The following is an 18949-nucleotide window of genomic DNA, read 5'->3' as shown; positions in this document are numbered from 1 at the left end:
AGTCCGAATTGGGAAGTCTTTTGTGAACTTGCCTCTGGGTGACACGGTAATTCATCTATGCCAGTAGTTCTCAACCTGTGGGTCGGGACCCCATTTGGGGTTGAACGACCATTTCACGGGGGTCGCCAAACAATGCAGTCTGCCATTTTTTCCCCCCTTTTCCTTAGCTGTGCTACTCCCTTTTGTTCTATTGGCTTTTGAAAGCCAATAGAATAGACTCTCTTGAATAGAGTCTAATTCTATTGGCTTTCAAAAGCCAATAGGAATTGTCCAGGCTGTCTCTGCCCTGCTGAGTCCGCCAAAAGTCCCATTCTGCAAACGGTGCTGCACCAGTTGAGTAGTCCTCGACTTAACGACCGGTTGGGGGTCGCGGCATTAAAAAGGTTGAGAACCACTGATCTATGCAGTCTAATTTTTCACCATTTATCATTATAATTCACAATTGTACATTTCATTTTTCCTGTTAAACATTTTTTTCCTTTTATGTAAGGGAAACAATAACAGCCACAGATAGTCTTCACATGCATCCTGCCCAACCATTCCAAAAGCAGGCAAGCTCTGTGACATTTCTCCAGATACACCAGAAAGAAATTCCTCGTTTCACAATGCCACTACCTTCTTTCGTGTTATCATTGTAACTGAGGGCCTTCTTAAGTCATAAACACTATTGAGAAAGGAGATTAATAACACACAAGAAGCCAAGCTCCTAATCAGCTGAAGATTGACAAAGTAATGGCTGCCAGAAAAGAAACTCTGGAGTGCATGCCACCGTCCTCTCTTAATATTTGGTTACTTTCTGAGGAAGGTACCAGCAAAGTTATAGCTGGAGAAATCATTCTGAAACTAGGTGCTGGGATTTCATGGCACAATAAACAATGCACCCAATAAGGACACTGTATTTTGGCTACATTTGCATTCAGCTCATACCATAATAACTATTTTTAAAAACTCAATTATTGAACATAAAATGGATATTAGGGTCTTTCCTATGTAGCTTGTCAAGAGGTGATCAATGGACTTTTAATCTGAAAATAGTTTGAGTTTCTAGCTTCAGAAGAGGATTTTCCTTACCTTCAGACTACAACTTGCCTGAAAAATGCCACAGGTTATTAAAGCTTTCTTGGCCAACTTCCTTATTGTTCCCAGAGGAGTTTTTAAAGATTAAGCTTTGTAATTGCTCCTCCAAAACTGAACAAATAAAGGGAGGTTTGCTTCTGTTAGGTTAATGAGCAAGCTTTATCTTGTCTATAAGTTACATGCTCATTATGTGCTTTCCCTTTTTGGTTTGCTTAGCTTGTTTAGCTTGATCTTTAAAAACTCCTATGAGAATAATAATAATTGGGCAATCTCAGTATCTCAAGCACTTCCCCCATAGTCCACATGAGATGCTAGGAAAGCTGCAAAAACTGGCCCAGATAGTCTGCAGTTGATAAGAAAACTGGAAAGAGTTGTGTACCAAAAGAGGCTGCTGTCCATCTCAAGGATCCCAACTGAGGGAAGGTTCAGGAATGAGAAAAATTCTTTAAAATGCTGTGTATTTCAGTGATCAGAGAAAATAATAAGGAGAATAAGCTGTCAACCTTCCCCCTATAGAGTTTCTCAGTAACAGCAACAACAATAACAATAATAATAAAGTTGGAAGGGACCTTGGAGGTCATCTAGTCCAACCCCCTGCTCAGGCAGGAAACCCTATACCATTTCAGACAAATGGCTGTCCAGTCTCTTCTTAAAAACTTCCAGTGTTGGAGCATTCACCACTCCTGGAGGCAGGTTGTTCCACGGGTTAATTGTTCTAACTGTCAGGAAATTTCTCCTTAGTTCTAGATTGCTTCTCTCTTTGGTTAATTTCCATCCGTTGCTTCTTATCCTGCCTTCTTATCTTATCCTACTTTGGAGAATAGCTTGACTCCGTCTTCTTTGTGGCAGCCCCTGAGATATTGGAACACTGGTATTGTGTCCTACCTTGTCCTCTTTATTAAAGTAGACCAGGGGTAGGCAACCCAAAACACTCCAAGAGCCACTTGGACCCATTTCCCACAGAAAACAAAACACCGGAAGCCGCAAAACCCTTTTGATATCTAAAATGAAGATAACACTGCATATATCCTTTTTTACCTTTATTATAGGTGTGTGTGTGTGTGTATATACACACACACACATACATACGTACGTACGTACACAGGTAAAAAAGGATATATGCAGTGTTATCTTCATTTTAGATGTCAAAAGGGTCTCTGTCTCCCTCCCTCCCTATCTGCCCTTGGTCGGCCAGTCCTCTTCCCCCACTCTCTTTCTTTCTCTCTCTTTCCTCTCTCTCTCTCCTTCCCTCTCTCCCTCCCTCTTTCTCTCTCTCTCTTTTCCCCCCTCTCCCTCTCTCCTATCTGCTGCTCACCTGGCAAGCTGGCTTCAAGCTGTTCTCCAACAAGCTCAGGGGTAGGCAACCTCGGCTCTTTTATGACTCATGGACTTCAACTCCCAGAATTCCTGAGTCAGCATAGCTGGGCTAGCTAGCTCTCTCCTGCCCTTCCTGCTTCCTGTGCCCAATAAGCTTTTCAGCTCCTGGGAGAACACTGAGTGCACTCTCTTTTGCACATGCACACACACACACACACAAAAACAAACACACACACAAACAAACACACAGAGAGACAGAGAGAGAAGCAGGGAAGTGCAAGTGCCTCTCTCTGTCTCTGTCTCTCTCTGCAAATGGCAGAGGAGGCTGGGAGCCACAGGGGAAGGCTCAAAGAGCCGCATGCGGCTCCGGAGCCGCAGGTTGCCAACCTATGAACTAGACATACCCAATTCTAGCAGCCTTTCCTTATATGCTTTAGCCTCCAGTCCCCTAATCATCTTTGTTGCTCTTCTCTGTACTCTTTCTAGAGTCTCAACATCTTTTTTACATCATGGTGACCATTATGCCTGAGTCCTTTGGGATTGGGCGGCATATAAATATTTGAAAATAAATAAATAAATAAATATATTACATAGTTCCCCTATACAATATGACTCTGTCAAAAGGGAGAGTGGGGAGGAATTCCATTTCAAGCACCCCATCACTTCCTGGAGCAATAAACTACAGTTCTCCCAAATACAAAGACCTGTGAGTCTTGAGTGTAACCAAGCACCTGGTCCCTTTTGTCACCAGAGGGATATTATCAATTTTGAAAGAATTATTGATAACTGATTTTCAAATTTCATACTAGAGGGATACTAGTGATGGCCTTTTTCAGAAGTTTAAATGTGCTGAAAAATACATGTTAATGACCCCATTGTCAAGAACTGACAAGAACCACAGATGTTACTTTGCCAGTTTCTCTGTCTGATGGCTGCCCCTGTGTTTGGTCTTGTGCATATTAAATGGCTCTCTCCCTAAGGACTGTTCTACAACTTTTTAAAGTACAGTGAAAGATTCACTCTTGATGGTTGACCTCTAGTAATACAACACATTATTCGTTTTGGTGATGAAGCCACACTTGGAAAGTGACTGCTTTGTAATAATAGAGGATGCCTCCAGTGAAACATCAAGAATGCAGCTGGTATTCTGAATGGCTAAAAATCTTGATCCACCACAAAAATATTCACTAGCTTAATTTCTACTGATGACATGTAGACCCATATACATATTTGAACAGCTAATGACTGCCTTTAAATCTAATCTGGGCACAGAGGAAAGACACAGATGGGTTGATTCAAGCCATAAATTACTTATGTGGCTTGACTTTGAAAGCATCAGAGTAAAATTCAAAGATGTTTGTTTATAAATAGCAGCCTATGGAGGCACACCAGGTGGCCCTCCTTGCATTAAACTATCATATAATGTCTCATAAAGGCAAAGACCAAAGCCATCATAAAAACAAGGCAGATGTTGATTCAGTCTGTCAGATTGCTAAACTTCACACTTCTGGCATTTAACAACTTGAAGTTTTTGTAATGGACTGTCACTCTCAGCCATCCAAGAGCTTTATTGACATGGGAGGCACGTTATAAAGTCCTCTCTCTGAATGTGTGCTACACACCTATATAACAGGGCTAACAAGAGTGGCCCCCCAGTTTCAATATCAGAAATGGCAAATGATATCTGAAGATAGGCAAAACTTTGGGCTTTGGTCTAGGTTTATCAGAAGCAATAAAACCCCCAAAAGATCCCTAAAATCTACATACCCCACCCAAACTCTAAACAACATGCTCTTTCGGGACATAATAAGATTAACCTACCAATACCAAAAGGGCACACTCAGACTCAGGTCAGAGTACAGGACACAGGAAATACAAAGCCTCAAACAGGAACAGGGAACAACCTCAAAAGCCCAAGAAGGCATAAAAACCCACACTCCCAGCAGTGGTCAGCTTTCCCAGAGCCATCTTCTGTCTGGTTTTGCTTTTCAATAAACCACAACCTTCTTTCTAAAGCAGTCTCCATTTTGTTTATTCCCAGCTTGGACTGGACCCTAAAGAAGATTTTTCTTTCAACAGTATTATACAGAGCAGAGTTGTCTATCTCTCTGCCCTTAATATTGGGACCTATTCTTGTTGCTCCAAGTTTTGTAACCAAAATCACTTTCAACTTTGAGGTGGCAATGCGTAAAGTAAGAGTTTATGACCTACAGACTGATGATCATCAGTCTGTAGGTCATAAACTCTTACTTTATTGGCTAAAGGCTTACTGTAGTTCTTGCCCTCTGCCCTATTATTGCTTTTATTGTCTGAGGACTATTTGCCAAGCTTGAAGGATGCTATAGAGAAAGCTCTCAGAGAAATACAGTACAGTATACATATTGTATACTGTATATACCTACATTTATATATTATAAAGTTTAAGAGAAGGTGGACTGTGTATACAATTCTGATAGACTGTATATATCCCTTATTTCAACATTACTGAGTGCTGGGACCTAGATAGAGTTAATGTAGGTATTCCTCAACTTACTTCCCCACACGACCCCTGGACACTGCAACCATCATAAATATGAGTCAGTTGCCAAGCATCTGAATTTTGATCACGTGACCATGGGAATGCTGCAAAGGTTGTAAGTGTGAAAAACAGTTCTAAGTCACTTTTTTCAATGCCATTCTAACTTTGAACGGTCACTAAACAAATTATTTTAAGTTGATGACTACGTGTAGTGTATCATATCATCTGGCTCTGATGAATCCCTGTAAGGATGAAACTAGACACATACTGCTTTCTGGTGGTCAATGTGTCTGAAGACACCATATGAGATATATACCTATTTCACTGAACCCTAGTTCTGTGTTGTGTTCATCTGGCCCATCTGCTTGAATTACGCTCTGTGTCCAGACAGCTGATGTCAATGAAAGATCTTATTCCCATGCACTGGTAATGAACTGCGTCAACATTTAAAAGTACTGGCCATACAGTATCTTTCTCTCCTAAATTGGCCATGAAATGTGGATAGACAGATAGATTCATGTGTGTTGGAAATATATGTAAATATGTGTTAAGTTCTAATTCTTTATATTCAAGAACTCTTTATTTTACAAATCTATTCCCATTTTCCTGAGTAAGTATTTCAAAGCTTCTTTAGCTGCTGACCGGACTTAAGGATTCAAGGGAAAAGTGAAGCTGATTCTGCAGACATGACATTTGCCCAGTTCTGGATTTAAAAATGGTCAAAATTCAGCAGGTTAGGCCTAATTTCACGACAACCCTAGTCATTTTGAAATTATAACCTGTATAACCTGTTGACACATGACACATAGCGCACAATCTGTTGGGCTGAAATTAGGGTTGATTGCAGTTGTTACACTTGAGTTTGCAACTTTACATAAATATTTATTATACAATAGTATACAATATAGATGGTTAGAAAGAAAAACCCTAGTAGGCTAGATATTAGCCAAAATCACATAGAATAACACAAGCAGCAATACATATATTTTTCACAGTGTTCATGTTAATTTCAATTCCTTGAATTTAAGAGCAAGTAAGAATATTTAATAAATGCAATATATTGGTGCTATTGTTTAAATGTCCCCTTTAAAAGAGAAAGTAGAATTAATATTAAAGGTGGGATTTATTTCAGAAATGAATGAATCTTGTATGAGAACTATATTGTGGCAATTAAATGCTGGATTAAGACAGGGAAATTTGTGCTCCATGCCATCTTCAGCCATGAAAGCTTATTGTGCAATTCTCAGCCCATTCTGTCTCAAAACTTTTGTAGGGAAAAACTGAAGGGGAAAGAGCTATGTACATTCCTAGAAATCCTGGAGGAAAGAGAGACTGGAAATCTGAAAAACTAGCTTTTGAAGAAAAAACAAAGTGAAAGAGAATTTCTGGCATTAATAAACGCTTCCTATATATTTACTCATCAGGAAGTACTAAAGATCATGCTCCACCTTCACTAAACCTGTGCAACTTGCCAGCAGTGACACACATCATTATATAATTGAATGTCATGATAATGTATGCATTTAGATACATTTGGAATTTTGGTAACATATGGTAGGTGTTATAAAATGACTGCCATTAACAGATGCTTCCAGGTACCGGTATAAATCATATATTTACTAGAAAGCAAACTGCTAAGATGAATTTGTGCCAACTCTTTTTACTAATTCTATTTTTGTTTTTATTTTTTATACTGTGGACACACTTCCAAGCAAAGCAGTGTGAATCATTAAATGTTGTTGAACTGCAGCCCCCATTAGCTCCAGCCAGCATAGCCTGTGATGGGGAGTTTAATATTTGAAGGGCCATATTTATAATAATGTTAAGTTTGCTAATGTCACTTAATGGCAATTACTAATGCTTTTTACCATTTCTTCATGGTGTTGTTTCACCAGTAGATGGCATCATCTATTTCCTAAAAATAATGTAGAACTATTATTTGCATTTATTGCTTAGGAAGAGTACCAGTACTGGGGAATGTTTTCTGCAGTCTTCAAGGCACAATAAACACGTCTTTACTAATTTGTATGCAGAAGAGCTGTAATCAGGTCACAGAACAATGTCCACTATGTTATACTGTTTAATTGCAGCAACAAATGTATATTGGTTATCAACAACTGGATGTGTGATACAGTATGTCCAGTAAAATCTAAATAGACAGTGCAGTTTCAGAACTCATAAGTTGCAAAATTATCCAGAAGTTTATTACCATACAACTAAATCAGAAGTAGACAAGGTTTGGTCCTCCAGTTTTTTGGTTTTCAACTCTCGTCAGTCTCCTCCAGTCAACCCACTTTTAAGGGCTTAAGATCTAAAATGTTTAGAGAGCACTGATTTCCTCTCCCAGATCCCAATTATACATCCTGTGAATCTACAGGCATTTTTAAAGAAAAGCCAATCATACATCTCTAAAAGGTTTAATGCACTGGATGTAATGTTTATGAACATATTTTGAAAAAAGATATATTGAGGAAAAAATGCATTTTATTTACCCATTGTTTCTATGTCAACTTTTGATCACAAGTGCATTATTGATCCTAAGTATATAAAAATGAAAACAGTCAAACACAAACAGGGCAAAATTACACTGAGCCATTCTAACCTGTAATACAAAAGATAGAGATTAAGAGGACTTTACAAGGACTTTACTTTTCAAGATAAACCATTCACGCGATGTGATGGACTACTGAGGGCAAACATCAAAGTCACCATCAAATTGTATTATTTTCCTAGCACAGACCTTGATCCTTGGACACTTTACCCATTTCATTGGAATTGTGGGTGGGATTGCTAGAAAAGACAATAAACACAGAAAGCACAATGAGCACGGTAGGGTTGTGATTATCACTCCAGTTATGAAGTTTACAATAAGAACAAGATAATATTCTTACAGCATATATATATGTGCCTATCTTTATAACTTGAGCCAAAATAGATGCTGCATAAGAAAACAAATGAACATTTTGACAATGTGTAAAGGATATCAGTTTTATTTGGTACATGTAATTCTCAATTTACCATCACCACAATTGGGAGCAAAATTTCCCTCGTAAGTCAATGCATTTATAAAGTGAGATGGCATGTATCCCCTCTGACTTAGATTGGCAAACCTGGCACTCCCTGTTCTGATCATTAACCAAGAATCATGGTTTATTAATCGAGTATCTATCCCAATCCACCATTTTGCGCTTGGTGCCTCCCTCAGCCCCAAGCCTGTATATGAATGTACCCTAAAATCTTTTTATGGTAAAAGGGAAAGTTTTTAAATGTTGTCCAAGCCATTCTGATGTTTGGCAAATGTTTTTTTGCATGGATATTATTATTATGGGCATACAGCTATGAGAGCTGTTATAACAGTTTCAAGTAGACTGGTGGCATCAAACTGAAATGGAAATGTTTATTATGGGACCAACGGCAAGACCAATCAATTACCCAAGAGGAGCCAAACAAAAACCAAAAATCACACCAGCTAGTGAATAGCTTTCTTTCTTGGCCCCTCTTTGCCTGTTCAAAAGCTAACAGTTGTTCTTCAGGAAATCCCACTCCTTTGCTCTAAAGAAAAAAAAAATGCAAAAAGTCCTGCTTTGCTTCACAGGCAGTTTTTTTTTTTTTTAACACACTAAGTGTGAAGTTTTAGTGTTATGTTGGCAATCTTGGCTCAGTATCAAACAGCTTTTTCAATTTAGCTTAGAACCTGAAAAAACAATTGAAATCAAGTAAGTTTATTATCTCCCCTTTCTTGTCATCTCCACTATGGAGATGATCTGCTATTGGCTCTGTTAATGTTCTTAACCCATTTCTGAGGAATATTATTTTGAACCCTAAGATTTAGCAAAATTCTCTATAAGAATAAAGGTGGTTCTCTAGTGCAACTGTGCAATAGAGCTCCTTACACACACAACCAAAAGGTGCTTTCTTTCAAAAGGCAACTGGACTCTCTTGTTTTGCTAGAAGACATAGACACACAGTACACCCCATTAAGTAATCCTTCCACTGGAGGGGGTGGGACTGCATAAAGCAGTGTTTCCCAAACTTGACAATTTTAAGGCATGTGGACTTCAACTCCCAGAATTCCACAGCCAGCATTGCTGGCTGTGGAATTCTGAGAATTGAAGTCCACATGCCTTAAAATTGTCAAGTTTGGGAAACACTGGCATAAAGCATTAGTGTATGGAGTATTGGATAACAGGACCAAATTATGTACACTTGCAGAGAGCCTGAGCTTTAGGAATGCAGCATCATAAAATTAGGCACTCTGTGACTAATTCAGTTCATGTAATGTAAACATCAAGGAGGCTTTTTGTGTTAAACACAATCAGTAACTTGAGAAGACAACAAAAGCGAGTATGAAGGAACATCCGTTTTGGGGGTGTTGGAACTACACATCTGGTTAGTAATGGTGGGGTTCATTTCTCCCTCTTTTGTTCCCTGTTAAAATTGAAGATCAGGAGGAAAGCGAAATCCTGGCAGGCTCTGACATCTTGCTTCAAAATAAGTGGAAATCTATAAAGGGTTACCCAACTTTCAATTCTTTAGCACAAATCTGAAAGCAGATGTTTGGAAGATGAACCTTCTGTTGTGACCTCTCAGTTTACTCCAGGCAATGTATATTCCGGTCTGCAAAGGATTTAACTTGAACCTACGCTCGACAGAATGTTGTTTCAAGCAGTGATGGGATTCACATATGTGAACATGTGGGTGCCATTCTCTGTGTGGGTGCCACTTCCCGAAGTCCATTCTGGGCCTGGGCAACAAAAAATCAGCTTGCACGAAGTAGTACAGTTTGCATTACTTCGGTTCTGCCGAAGTAGTGCAAACTGGTTTCAAGGCTGGATTTCAGTTCTCAAAGCGAGAGTACAGGTAGTCCTTGACTTATGATTCCAATTGAAGTCAGAATTTCCACTGCTAAGTAAAGCGTTAATTGTGCTCCGATTTTATGACCTTTTTTGGCCACGGATGTTAAGCGAAACTTGCAGTTGCTAAACAAATCCAGCTTCCCCTATTGACTTTGCTTGTCAGAAGTTGGTTGGGAAGCGACTAGCAAATACATGACCTGGGACGCTGCAACCATCATAAATATATGTTGGCTGCAAAGTGCCCAAATTATAATCATGTAACCCGGGCATACTGCAATGGGCATAAATGTAAAGACTAGTTATGGGTCACTTTTTTCAGTGATGTTGTAACTTCAAACTGCGGCTAAACAAATGGTTGTAAGTTAAATACTACTTGTAAGGTTGCGGACCATGTATGGAAAACCTTCCTTTACTATCAAGTATCTACTGTATTTTCCCCAAAATAAGACTGGGTCTTAAATTAATTTTTGCTCCAAAAGATGCATTATTTTCCAGTTAGGTCTTATTTTTGGAGAAATACAATACTAAGTGCACCCATCTGGATGACAATCTTAACTGGGGCTTATTTTTGGGGTGGGGCTTATATCACAAGCATCCTGAAAAATCATGATAGAGCTATTTTCCAGTTGGGTCTTATTTTCGGGGAAACACAGTAACCCATGCTGGCATATTGAGATACTTCTACATGACAGATTTCAGCTCCAATACAACTCAATCCTTGGCCCCATTCTTAATTCAACTGCATTCTTTTACCTTGGTTCGTGCAAGCACGGGAAACATCCATGTTGAATTTGGACTGCTAAAGATCAGATTCAAATATCCATGCATAATTTAGTCATATTGGCTGAGGCCAGGGAATGCTGAAGTTTGACATTCAAACCTTGCTGGCTTCAGGCCAGTTCAGTGAGAGGGCTTTTTGCTATTTTTTTTCCCTCCCTTAATTTCTCTCCCATGTAAACCAGCTGAAATATCCAGCTATGGCATGCATGTCTCCCTAAATTGGAAGGGACATCTGAGACTCTTAATCTGCCCCTGAATCTTGATCCACAAAATGCTTCTAACATCAGAGCTTTGAAAGATCAGCATCAACTGGTAGTTTAACTTTAAACAATATATATAGTATTCTTTTTGGGTGTTCAGAATCACTATTCACTGAAACCATATATTAATAATTAAATATTGGGCCAGTCACATGATCAATGCTGTAAGAAAATACATTCCAGATAGTCAGTGCAAACAGGCTGAGATCGTTGTAATGGTGTCTTGACTTAGAATAAGTATAACATCCTACACAGCCCTCTAATAATCTGATTTATACTCTAAAATCACCGAGATGCCAGAATTTAATTCCAACAATTAGATGTAAAATAAACAGAAACATAAAAGTGGCTTTCTTTTCAACACACTGGAGCTCTTGGAGTGTTAGTTGAAACCCTAATTCTGAGTGGGACGTTATCGTCACAATTAAATTTGTATGTGTTGTCTTGGTATACTCAGGACGCTTTGAGTTTTTAACATTATTGTATCAATGCAAACTGACATCAGTGAGTAGACCTAATCGAGAAACCGAAGGAAGTGGAAGAAACTAAGTGGAAGTCTTAATATCACATTTATATCCCATATTATATGTTCTTGTAAAGCATAACTAGCTTGGCCCTCCCAACAGCTGAAAAACTGTTCCTTGCAGAAAGTTGAAATGTTATCTCCACAACAATGTTGATGATTGATACAATCTGAAGATACAACCTGCTATCTAGATCATCTCAAGGCTAAGTTTAGCATGATGTTAAAATTATATCAAGTGCGTTTAAGTCAAGGATGTACAAGCTTGCCGACTTTAAGATTTGTGGATTTCAATTCTCAGAAGCTGGCTGGGGAATCCTGAGAGTTAAAGTCCACAAGTCTTAAAGTCGCCAAAGTTGAATGCCCCTGGTTTAAGTTTAAGAGCAAATTAAATATGCATAATGAGACTAGGGCTACCATCAGGATTTCAGATATGGGATTCAATTTATCCATCCTGCATGCCCATCCAGAATATCTTCTCCCTAATTAGCTACTGGCATAACATCCAACAGGAATATCTTCTGAAACTAGTTAGAATGGTAATGAAAAATTTATCTCTGGCTGTGAACTTTGAAAAAATGAGCTCTGTCCAGGAAAGGGTTACATTAATTCTCTCCCCACTCAATTTTGACCGATTTCTTGGCTTGCACCTGTGTTTCCCCCTCCAATTTTAATATGGTTATTCTCATGTGTAATTTAACTCTCCTTTCCCACCTAATGAGAGGTCAAATCTGATTAGCAGGATATTAGCTCCTTTATCTCAGCATACCGTTTTCCAGATGCCTCCCCCCTCCCCTTTTACACATCACTGTATCTTTCCTTGAGTTGTGTCTTCCAATTGCTTCAATTTCTACTGCCTGAAACAGTGACCGAATTCAGATTTCCAAAATTCTTGTAACCTGGTGAACAATATGAGCAGGGTAATGATCATTTTGTTGGCCCCACTGCTGAACAATGCAATAGTCTGTGCTCATTAATGTGGGGTGCAGAAAATGCCTGATGGACTCTACGAGAGGAAACCTATTGATGTTGCTTTTCTATACGTTGCCATGAATAGTGTCTAGTTCGACATGACTTATATCCATGAAGAAAATGCATATGCTCTTATAAACATGTAAGAATGCAATGCTCAACTTAGGACAATTGAGCCCAAGATTTCTGTTACTCAGCAGAAATATGTTAAGTGCATTGTGCCCCATTTTACAACCCTTTTTGCCATGATTATTAAGCAAATCACGCTCCTTCTCTCCCCCCCCCCCGGCCAATTGACTTTGCTTGTCAGAAATTCCCTAAGAAGATTGCAAATGACAATATCAGGACCCTGGGATGCTGCAGCCATCGTAAATGATGCTTGTGAAGCACCCCAAGTTTCTTCATATGACTTTGGGGATGTTGCAGTGTTCATCGGTGTGAAAACCTCACATTTTTCAGTGCCGTTTTCATTAAATAAATGATTATAGGGGGACTGGAGGCTAAAACATATAAGGAACGGTTGCTGGAATTGGGTATGTCTAGTTTAATGAAGGATAAGGGGTGACATGATAGCAGCGTTCCAATAGCTCAGGGGTTGCAACAAAGAGGGAGTCAAGCTATTCTCCAAAGCACCTGAAGGCAGGACAAGAAGCAGTGGATGAAAACTAACCAAAAAGAGAAGCAACCTAGAACTAAGGAGAAACTTCCTAACAGAACAATTAATCAGTGGAACAACCTGCCTCCAGATGCTGTGAAGTTCTAAAAAAGATACTGGACCGCCATTTGTCTGAAATGGTATAGGCTTTCCTGCCTGAGCAGGGGGTTGGACTAGATGATTTCCAAGGTCCCTTCCAACATTATTATGCTATTATTATTGACCATCTATATGTGGAATGATAAGCTAGGTCAAATTAAACTTTGTTATACGCAGTTGAAGCAAAAAGGATTTGCATCTGAATCAGAAATCCTGGCCAAAATGGCCATGGCCATATAGCACAGATGGGTTGAATGAGAGCAAGAAAAGCCAGATGTTGGGCGTTTCCAGGAAGACCAAGGCTTAATTTTACATCTTCCCCATTATGGATCCGAATAGCCTTTTAACAATATTCCTAAGACATCAGTAATAAAAGATGCAGTCTGTTTAACTTTCAATTAACACTGTAAGTTAATTTAGTTGTATGAAAAGTCTGGTGCTTATCAGGAGTAAATGCACCAGGAAATTGAATTAATGTCTTGGCTCTTTATGTTGTCTGTTTTTCTGGAGCTGAAAACGTCTTTCTGCCTTCTAGTCAAGTCAGAAGATTACCAATAGGATACTGATCTTCTTAGGAAACCTTTTAGAAAAATAAAGCAAAATATCAAAAAACAATACAAAAAGAGAATAAGATGATAATCAAACAATAAAATTTCCCAAATATTCACAATCTCAAAAACATACTCCTATTGAGGCAACTTGGGAATGACTTTGAGATGCGCCATTGGACTTTTTGGTTATCTTGGGCTTTTCTGTGATTGTATTGTAGTTGTTTTGAATCGAAAACCCCAAATACCCTACAAGTTAAATTGGCATTTCTCGCTCCCCCATGGATATTCTGCAGAAAAAAAGTGAGAACACTTTAACTAATGTTATACATTTTAATTGGAACCTTGCCCAGTTTTGAAATATAATTTTTTAAAATTAAATATCAATGGTCATTTATATCTGCATAATAATTTATTTGTGTGTGTGTGTGGGGGGGGAATCTTAAACAATAAGAAATTTCCATTGCTTAGCATAGGAAATTTCTGTTCTACTGATTTATGTCCTGTGAGTATTTCCCATTATAATCCAATTTAGGAAACTGGATTAAGAGTCCTAATTATATTGCTTAGGCTGTTTCTTTGGCTTTAAACATGTTTTCCTTGTTTCTTGCTGAATAAATTACTTTTATTAAGCAAAAAACATTGCTTAACATTATTTTGCACTGAGATTTTAAAAACAATTTTTTGAGGGGCAGCAATTTAAGTCTGCTACAGAAAAAAAAAAGCCTTACTGTACCCAAAATGGTAATATATTTGTGCTAAAATTCCCCTATTTCAATACATCTGTAAATTTGATCTGAACTGTTTGGAGAGTTTTAGTCTTTTAAAGGCACCACCATTAATGTTTTAACCAACTTTTGAAAAATAATAATCATCCCCTAATCATCTTTGTTGCTCTTCTCTGTACTCTTTCTAGAGTCTCAACATCTTTACATCGTGGTGACCAAAACTGGATGCAGTATTCCAAGTGCGGCCTTACCAAGGCATTGTAAAGTGGTATTAATACTTCACGTATTAATGATATAATCACAATATTACTTGGTTTGAGTACAAGAAAGAGAATTGGAATGACTGGAGGATATCACGTTTGTCATCATGGTTAGATCACTTTCAGATCACTGTGATGCTAATTGGCACCAATGGGATCTGCAGGGAGGAGAGCTGAATTAAGATGGTTGTCTAAAGTACCTTATGGATCCTCGATTCCCTGCAGGTATTTTTGCAATGTTCAACGATCCGGCAGGCAATTGAGTTGGGTATTTAGTTGATCTCCGGAATGCAGAAACAATGAAAATAGTTGGAAGGATTTCTCTGCAGAAACTACTCTATGTCAGTCTCTAATCAAAGGATGACTGACAGATGGAGCACCATAGGAGACTCCTGGAAAAATGAGGAAACATGACTGGACAAAGACACAAACTCATATCTGGGCCTACAGCATAGTTGCAAAGGTGGTGAAACGTCTCCGTTCCAACAGTATATATGGATCACCATTTATCAGCCCACAAGGTAAGCCATATTAAAAAAAAATATGCCATATAGGTCAGGATTACTTTTATTGTTAACAGTGATAGTAACAGAATCTTGCACATATGAATGTGCTTCTTTCTTTATTTTCAGTTGAACTAAGATGGTCTTGTCTTGAGATGTTTTCTCAAGTTACTTTCTTGGTCCAGGTTCAAGGCCCATTTGTCTGTCCATTGATATTATTGTATCATTACTAGTACTTCAAGCTGCAATAATGAGATTTTTATACCTGTTTGTGAAGACACCGATCAGATTAAAAACAGATTCTGTACTTCAGGAGGTCAACTTTTTTTTTTTTTGGTATTATTATCCTTTTGAGAAACTGTCCTTCTTAAGCCATCCCTGTCTTAAGCAAGTTTACAAAATCATTTAGAATTGCATTTTTTTTTTATCTTGAAAATTTTTATTTTTTAAAAAACATACAATCATTTATAAAAATACAATAAAATTTTAAAATAGAGAACCCCCCCCTTACCCTCCCTCCCACCCCCACCCCCCTCCCTTCACTTCCCAGAGCAGAATACAGGGTTAAGAAAAAAAAAGAAAAAGAAAATTATAATAATTAAAAAAAAAGAAAAAAAAAGAGAAAGAAAAAAAATATCATAATTAACCTTTAACTCCATAACTTATAAAACAATTCTCTATAATATTTGATATTCATTCATAAAATAAATAAAACTTTTTAATTCCATATTTTTTCTGAATATAATCTATCCACCTTCCCCATACAGTAATATATCTTTCTTGTGTATGATCCTTTAAATAAGCAGAAATTTTTGCCATTTCTGCAAAACTAGATACTTTAAATATCCATTCTTCTAAAGTAGGCAAAGAATCTTTCTTCCAATATAGACCTACTAGTAACCTTGCTGCAGTTAATAAATTCAACATCAAAGTAGTTTCTTTTTCATTTAAGTCAACAAAAATACCAAGTAAAAATAGTTGAGGAGTAAACTTTATCTTCTTTCTAAAAATCTTTTGAATGTTCCACCAAATCATAATCCAAAAAGCCTTTACTTTTTTACAATTCCACCAAATATGAAAGTATGTCGCATCATTATTGCCACATCTCCAACATTTGGGCTGTATGTTGGAATACATACAAGATAATTTTTTAGGATCTAAATGCCATCTATAAAACATTTTATAAAAATTTTCTCTCAAATTTTGAGCTTGTGTAAATTTAACATTTCTTATCCAAATTATCTCCCATAAATCCAATGAGATCGGCTCCTGTATATTCTGAGCCCATTTAATCATACAATCTTTAACCAATTCTGTTTCCGAATCTAACTCTAATAAAACATTATATATTCTTTTTATATGAGCCGGACCTTGGTTTTTAATCTGAATAACCAATTGTCTATCTTCTAGTGTTATTCCCTCTTTCTTGTCTACAGTCCATCTATCCATTATTTGTAAATATTGAAACCATGACTGTAGAATATTTTGCTGCCTTAATACATCTAGGGATTTCAAATGCCAATTCGAACCAGAACAAATTAACAATTCTTTATATGAAATTTTATCAAAATTTGTCCCCTTAGAGGTTCCCTCAATTGCATGTCTGGGAATCCCCCAGATAGGTATTTTATAATTTAATCTATAATAATACTTCTTCCAAACACGAAGTAAGGCATTCCTCAAAATATGTGATTTAAAAGTCCGATCAACTTTCTTATTAAAAATTAAATATGCATGCCAACCATATATTAAATCCCAACCTTCCAAAAAAAGAATATCCATATTTGTTAAATTAAGCCAATCACTTAACCAAGTTAGGGCGGCTGCATCATAATATAATTTCAAATTGGGTGCCTTAAGTCCCCCTCTTTCTCGAGCATCCTGTAATATCTTAAATTTAACCCTTGGTTTCTTCCCGGCCCATATAAAATTATTGATACCCTTTTGCCATTCCTCCAAATTTGCCTCTTTTTTAAGAATAGGTATCATCTGAAACAAAAAAAGAAACTTTGGTAGAACATTCATTTTTACAGCTGAAATTCTCCCCAACAATGACAATTGCAATTTTTTCCAATCTATTAAATCCTTTTGGACTTTTGCCCATAGTGGTTCATAATTGTTCTTGTACAATTTTCCATTTGAAGCAGTTAGATATACTCCCAAGTATTTAACCTTTTTTACCATCTGAAAACCTGTGGCTTTAATCAAACTTTCCCTTTCTTTAACTGACATATTCTTAGATAATATCTTAGTCTTATAATTATTAACTTTAAAACCAGAAACATTCCCATACTGTGTTATAAGTTCTAATAAACCATCAATCGCCTGATTCGGCTGTTCCAAAATTAAAACCAAATCATCCGCAAATGCCCGCAATTTATACTCATTCTTCCTTATCTTTACACCCTTAACTAACTTCGATTCCCGAATCTGAATCAATAAAATTTCCAATGTTAAAACAAATAACAATGGGGATAATGGACATCCTTGTCTTGTCCCTTTTTGAATATTGAAATTCTCAGTCAATCCCCCATTTACAACAATTTGTGCAGATTGCTGCTGATATATAGCTTTAAGTGCATGTAAAAAATTATCCCCAAAATTCATTTTCTCTACCAAAGAAAATAAAAATTGCCAGTCCAATTGATCAAAAGCTTTTTCAGCGTCCAAAAAGATAAAAGCCACAGGAATCTGATTATTCTTATCCAAGTACTCAATTAAGTTAATAATTTGTCTAACATTATGTTTCATATATCTCCCTGTTATAAATCCTGCTTGATCACTATGAATCAAGTCTTTCATAACCTGCATTAATCTATTTGCCAAAATTTTTGTAAAGATCTTATAATCAACATTCAATAATGAAATTGGCCTATAATTCTTAGGCTCTGTAAGATCCTGATCTTCCTTCGGAATCAGTGATATAAAAGCTCTTTTCCAAGAAGGAGGAACTTGCATACCCAACAAAATACTATTAAAGAGTTCCTTTAGTGGCTCTATCATTTCTTCAGATAAAATCTTATAATACCTAGAAGTCAGTCCATCTGTTCCAGGAGACTTTCCAACCTTTAACTGCTTAATAGCTAAACCAATTTCCTCCACAGTAATTAAACTATTCATCCCATTTTGTTGTTCCTCTGAAAGTCTAGGAAAATGTACTGATTGTAAATATTTATCTATATCCAAACCCCTTATATTATCACTTGAATATAATTTTGTGTAAAAGTCCAAAAAGCTTTTTTTAATCAAATCTTGCTGAAAAACCTCAGTACCTTTATATTTTACTTTCTCTATAATTCTAGCTTTCTGTTTCTTTCGTAACTGATAAGCCAACCACCTCCCAGGCTTATTCGCATTGCAAAAAGTATTATGTCTCATATACGACAGATTGGTAGCCACCTGATCTGCCATCAACATGTTAAATTGTTCCTTAAGCATCTTTATAGATACCTTTAAATTATTATCAGTAGGGTTAAGAACCAACTCTTGTTCTTTTGATTTGATCTCTTCTTCTATTTCTCTACGTCTTTGTGACCCTTTTTCCCTAAAAACTTTATTCAATTGAATCAAAATTCCCCTCATATATGCTTTACTAGCGTCCCACACCATAGACATCGATGTTCCCTTATTCATATTTATAGTAAAAAAGTCCTTTAAATGTTCTTTACACTTTTGTACGAACTCCTCCCGATTAAATAAGTTCTCATTCAATCTCCAGGATCTTCTATTCCCGTCTTCCGAATATAACTCCATCCACACCGGACTATGATCTGACAATGTTCTAGGAAAAATTTTCACCTTCCTCACTCTAGGGAGGAAGTCACTAGTAATAAAAAAAAAATCAATCCTTGAA

Source organism: Crotalus tigris, unplaced genomic scaffold, assembly GCF_016545835.1.
Source record: "Crotalus tigris isolate CLP2741 ecotype Arizona unplaced genomic scaffold, ASM1654583v1 scf7180000023718.2468807, whole genome shotgun sequence".
NCBI classification, from domain to species: domain Eukaryota; kingdom Metazoa; phylum Chordata; class Lepidosauria; order Squamata; family Viperidae; genus Crotalus; species Crotalus tigris.
The sequence above is the reverse complement of the archived record's forward strand: the minus strand, read 5'-3'. Positions refer to the sequence as shown.